The sequence below is a fragment of the Myotis lucifugus genome, unplaced genomic scaffold (genome assembly GCF_000147115.1).
Source record: "Myotis lucifugus unplaced genomic scaffold, Myoluc2.0 scaffold_254, whole genome shotgun sequence".
Classification (NCBI taxonomy): Eukaryota; Metazoa; Chordata; class Mammalia; order Chiroptera; family Vespertilionidae; genus Myotis; species Myotis lucifugus.
This window is the reverse complement of record NW_005871302.1, coordinates 1,110,315-1,116,314: the sequence shown is the minus strand read 5'-3', so window position 1 is coordinate 1,116,314 and position 6,000 is coordinate 1,110,315.

The following is a 6,000-nucleotide window of genomic DNA, read 5'->3' as shown; positions in this document are numbered from 1 at the left end:
GGCGTTGTGACGTAGCATTAGACTACTACTGGCCTTTTGACGATTCCTCAGAAAGAGGATCATTGAGCAATGACAATGTTGATGGGTGGGTGTCGGGAGCAGATGATGTCGATAGTTGGGGAAATGGAATAGTGTTTTCAGATCTCAGTTGACTTCGGAGAGCAAAACCGTGAATAGTGGGGGACCTATGTACTTGGCTTCTTAGGGTATACGGTGTCAAAGAGGCAAATCTGAGAGCAAGTCTGTAAGCAGACCTCTTACCTCCACATCTCCCCCTCACCCCGATCCACGTCAGCCTTTTCCAACAGCTAGCCACAGGAAGCCAAGGGAGAGATGCTTCTAGTAGAGGAATGAGGACCAAAAGATGGAAAGGGGAGGGGGGGGAAGGAAAACCTATTATTTGGGGGAAGAGAAGGCAGTCACAGGCAGACACAGTAGGAGGGCTCTTCAGTGCTACATATTTCTGCAGACTGAAAGAAAAGCCTGAGCTCTGAAGGTCAGGATGAAAAGATTTGGCTAACACTTGAAACATGTTCCCCTATTGTTCTTTTTAAAAAAAACACACATATTTTTATAGAGAAAGAGAGAGAGAGAGAGAGAGAGAGAGAGAGAGAGAGAGAGAGAGAGAAAGAGAGAGAGAGAGAGAGAGAGAGAGAGAGACATCACCGATGAGAATCACTGATTGGCTGCCTCCTGCATGCCCCCCACTGGGAACTGAGCCCACAACGCTACCCAGGCATGTGCCCTGACAGGAATCGAACCCCGATCTCCTGGTTCATAGGTCGATGCTCAACCACCAAGCCACCCCAGCCAGGCTCCCCTATTGTTCTTTTTAAAAAATATATATTTTATTAATTGTTTATAGAGAGGAAGGGAGAGGGATAGAGAGTTAGAAACATAGATGAGAGAGTAACCTCGATCAGCTGCCTCCTGCACACCCCCTACTGGGGATGTGCCCGCAACCAAGGTACATGCCCTTGACCGGAATCGAACCTGGGACCCTTCAGTTCGTAGGCTGACGCTCTATCCACTGAGCCAAACCGTTTAGGGCTCCCCTATTGTTCTTAATCAAATGATCCTTTCCTGCCATTTACAGGGCACTGTATTAATTCAGCCTTGCAAAAGAAAGCACTAAACGTTATTCTACCCCTTTGCACCACCTCTAGGGGCAAAAGAGTAGTCAACAAGTATAGTCCAGAAATAACCTGCAGTGTTTGCATGGAGCCATCCTAGAGCTCATTTCCTCCCCCTGGTGGCCAGGGAAGGTCATTTTCATGCAGTCTAACCCCGCTTTGGTTGGCAGCCTCTGGCTTGGAAGATCCCGAGCTCAAACCCCATTCTAAAACGGAAGAAAATATCAGATGTTGTTCACTGTCTTAACTATCCTATTTGAAAAGGTGAACTGAACGTGTCTTGTGTCATTAAGAAAAACAAAACTGAAGGTTGTATTCCTGTGTTTGCTAGGTTGGTAGGCCAACGTACTCTTCTTTTTTAAGCTCCCAAAGTAAAGATGCACACTGCCTGGTCACTAACCTGGCCTAATGGAAAGGTAAATAGGGGGGCAGGAAGCCGGGGCTTCGCTCCTGGTTCCACGGACTTGCTCCCTGGCTGTGTGCAAGTCAAACCTCCTCTAAAAATCAAACAGGTTGACCTAAAGTCACTCTCCAAAGCCCCTCCCAGCTGTCATATCCAGGAATTCACTAGAGCTTGGAAAATGTTCTAGTTAAACCCCTACTAAGAGCCCTGGTACAAGGTTGATATTGGTAAAAAGAAACAGTGAAAATAATTACCTAGTGGAAACCATAGAGCTGTTCCCAGGTTATGGCAAATGTGGGAGACCCAGGCCCCTGTGTCTGGGAATTTGGAAGCAGTTGGCTGTAAGGAAAATGCTGTGGGACCAACTGATTCTCAAGGGACAAAAGTCACCAAGACTCCTTGTGGGAGCCAGGAGATCAGTCGCTTCCCTTTATGATTGTACCGTTTATGGGTGATCAGCAGAGAGGGAAAGGCAGTGGGTGGAGTGTGGAGGCAAAGCAGCCCGTGGAGTCAGACAGACCTGACTTCTAATCCCAGCTCTGCCTCTTACCTTGCTCTCTCCTTGCCTTAGTCTTCTCATCTGTAATAGATTGAAAATAATATCTATGATAGGGCTTTATCAGAAGGCAGGGGAGACGGTGGGAACCCCCAGGTTAGCAGGGAGGAAGTGGTTGCTGAGACTGGGAAGGAAAATCTGGTAGAGCCTAGTAAGGCCTAGAGTAGACTGAGAGGGTTCTAGCTCCAGCCAGGCTCATATCTAATTCTTGTTCCGGAAATGAAGGCGTGAAGCTGTTTTTGGTCCAGCCTGGGAGGAAGCAGCTTTTGTTCTAAGGCCTTGCTGCTTGGAGGTCAGGTACCTCCAGATGTCTATGGGGCCAGGCATGTAGCCTAAATGAGAGAAGTGACCTGGACATACATGTTTTTTTCTCTCTTAATGCTACTATAAGGAAAACAATAGCACAAGGGCAACCGTCACTTGGCTCCTGTATCAGAGAGACAATAGGGAATGTTAGGGACTGGGGCAGACACGGAAAATGTCTAAAGAGGAAGCCATTCCCCTGCTCTGGTTAATTGCTGGCATGAAGCAATGGGGACCTATTTTCTGAAAGAAATAGGGGAATCTGGGGGTTTTATGGAAAAAAATCTACATTTTCTAGTACTGGTAACTACTATTTAGCAACTATAACAACCACCACACACTACGGTGGGCTGAGTAAATGTTTCTGCAGGTGAGATTCAGGATGCAAGCCCCAGTAGCAACCTTTGAGCAAGATACTCTCTTGTGGGAGATTGTGGAGAGAAGCTGGCAGGGTCTAGCCCAGCCTTGGGCAAACTACGGCCGCGGGCCGGATCCGGCCCGTTTGAAATTAATAAAACAAACAAAAAAAAAGACCGTACCCTTTTATGTAATGATGTTTACTTTGAATTTATATTAGTTCACATAAACACTCCATCCATGCTTTTGTTCCGGCCCTCCGGTCCAGTTTAAGAACCCATTGTGGCCCTCGAGTCAAAAAGTTTGCCCACCCCTGGTCTAGCCTCTGGGATGAAGCAGGAAGGCGAGACTGGGGGAAGAGAAAGCCAGGGGACCAAAGACAGCAGACATAGCCATATATGACAGCGACAGTAGTTTGCCTTACACCTGTCTCTGGTGCCATCGAAGTGGCTCAGGGGAAGGTAGGCAAGAATGCCGTAGTGAACCAGTTCCTTTAAAAGTACATGGGCCTAGCCCTAGCTGGTTTGGCTTAGTGGGTAGAGCGTCGGCCTGCTGACTGAAGGCTCCTGGGTTCGATTCTGGGCAAGGGCACATGCCTGGGTTGCAGGCTCGATCCCCAGTAGGGGCTGTGCAGGAGGCAGCCGATCAATGATTCTCTCTCATCATTGATGTTCCCATATCTCTCTTTCTCTCTGAAAAAAAAAAGTACATGGGCCAAGTTTCTTGCTATGTGTGCCTGAGGCTCTCCCTCTAAGAGTAAACAATTTGACCTTTGTTGATGTCATTGTTGTTCTCTTTGAGGCAGACAAATATAAGCAGTCATAACTTGTTCTTGCTACTTGGACAAGGATATGAAAAAGAGCCAAGACAACCCACAACTCGAGGCCAAATTCAGGGTCTGTTTTCTCTCCTCAAGTTAACATTAACCTTTAGGTAAACGGGGCCACTCCTCAAGGGCTTGGTAAACCGGAGCCGTTGTGGATGGAGGTCGAAGGGAGTGGAGCTGGCTGTTTACCTGGAAGGAAGGGAGCAGCCGAAGGTCAGGATTTCATGTACTTTAGCCTTCTTGAACTTGCCAAGAATGTGCCTGTTCGCTGGGAAAAATTGACTCTCAGGGCCCAGGTTTCATCGCTAAGTTGCACTGAGCACAACTCTTTCTTCCCCTGAGCAGGTGTCACCATAAAGGGACCTGGGTGTAAGTGACAGCCCGCTTCAGCAAGGGAGAGAAACAAGTGCCCATCCTTGGCCAACTTCATAGTTCTGCCTCCCTTTTGGGGGTGGCTGTGAGCATCCAGTGAGATGGAATATGTGACAATTATTTGAAAAGTCCACATACAGATTTATTATTAAACTAGTGACCCGGTGCACAGATTCGTGCACATTGAAAGGAAATTAATTAGAAGGTGCTGGTGGGGTGGGACTGGGTGAGATGGGCTGGACATGCCCTGGAGCCAACCTCTTGCGGTCCCTCCCCGGCATCTGAGGAGTGAGCAGGGTCCCTCTGGCAGGTGGGGTCCCTTGGCCTGGCCTGCGGGGATTGGGCCAAAACTGGCTCTCTGACATCCCCCGAGGGGTCCCAGAGTGCGAGAGGCCACTCTGAAAAGTTGCCATGGTACAGGGTGTGGAACGCAAACCCAAGTGTGCAGTAAACCAGATTCAGGGCTGACAGTGCCCCAGTAACAACATAACCCACGGCTAAAGGTGGAATCGTGCGGCCTTGCGAGGAATTGGGCTCCCTCCTCTCTGGTTTCGGGGTGTGTCACCCGAGAACCGCCACAGCCAAGTCACTGCAGCTTGGCAGCTCCTGCATTGAGCGTCTGCCCCCTTGGTGGTCAGTGCGCATCATAGTGACTGGTCGATGGTTGGACACTTAGCATATTAGCCTTTTATATATATAGACTAGAGGCCCGATGCATGAAATTGGTGCAAGGGGCTCGGCCCTCACAGCCACAGTGGCTTGTCTCGGCCCTTGCAGTCCCAGCTTCATCCAGAAGGTCGTCCAGAAGGACAACTGGAAGGATGTCTGGAAGGTCTTTAGGCTGTCGGGTCTAATTAGCATATTATGCTTTTATTATTATAGATTATTTATAGGTTTAGAGCCCCTCCCCCCAATTTTGGTTTGGGAAAGGGGCAGAGCGAGGTGGAAGGGTGTAGTCATGTTAAAAACATGGCCGTAAGGCATAAAATTGTCTCGAATTAGCAAGTCTGGGTACAGAGGAGAGGTGATTCCCAAGAGGTTGTGTGACTGGTGAGTCTGCTGTAATTGCATATTGCTGGTTGTAGTCCAAAGGGTTGGAATCCCTCTGGGAAGTGACATGGTGATATAAAGAAATAAATACAGCCCTAGCCGGTTTGGCTCAGTGGATAGAGCGTCGGCCTGCGGACTCAAGGGTCCCAGGTTCGATTCCGGTCAAGGGCATGTGCCTTGGTTGCGGGCACATACCCAGTGGGGAGTGTGCAGGAGGCAGCTGATCGATGTTTCTAACTCTATCCCTCTCCCTTCCTCTCTGTAAAAAATCAATAAAATATATTAAAAAAAAGAAATAAATACATAACATACATAAGCTACAGAATTTTCATATTCATTAACCTAGTACTCCTGGTTCTGGATATATATTGTAAGAAAATAATCCCAAAGAAGTAAAAGGCTTTCTGTATATGAACATGTACATTTTAGAGCTAGTTATAGAATAAAATTGGAAGCAATTTACATTGTTAACAATAGGGCAATGGTTGATTAAATTCAGACACATTCCTTCAATGGGGTATTATTACACAACCATTAAAAACTAGAAATATGTAAAGTTGGCTGTAACCGAAAGGATATTGATATGATATAAAGTGGTCAAAAAGCAGATACAAAATTCTTTACGTGTTATGGTTACAATTATATAAGAATAATTATGCTTGAAATTAATAATAGCCCTGCTGGTGTGGCTCAGTGGTTGAGCCCTCGACCTTTGAACCAGGAGGTCACTGGTTCGATTCCCAGTCAGGGCACATGCCCGGGTTGTGGGCTCCATCCCCAGGAGGCATGCAGGTGGCAGCCCATCAGTGATTCTCATCATTGATGTTTCTATCTCTCCTCCTCTCTCTGAAATCAATAAAAAACATTTAAAAAATTTAAGAATAAAAAAGAATATACAAAAGGGCCAATGTTGCCATGTTAGGGTAGAAGAGCTAAAGGTGACTTCTCACCCTACCCTCTCCTAAACTTCCTTTAATGTTATAGTATTTCAAAAGTAGTA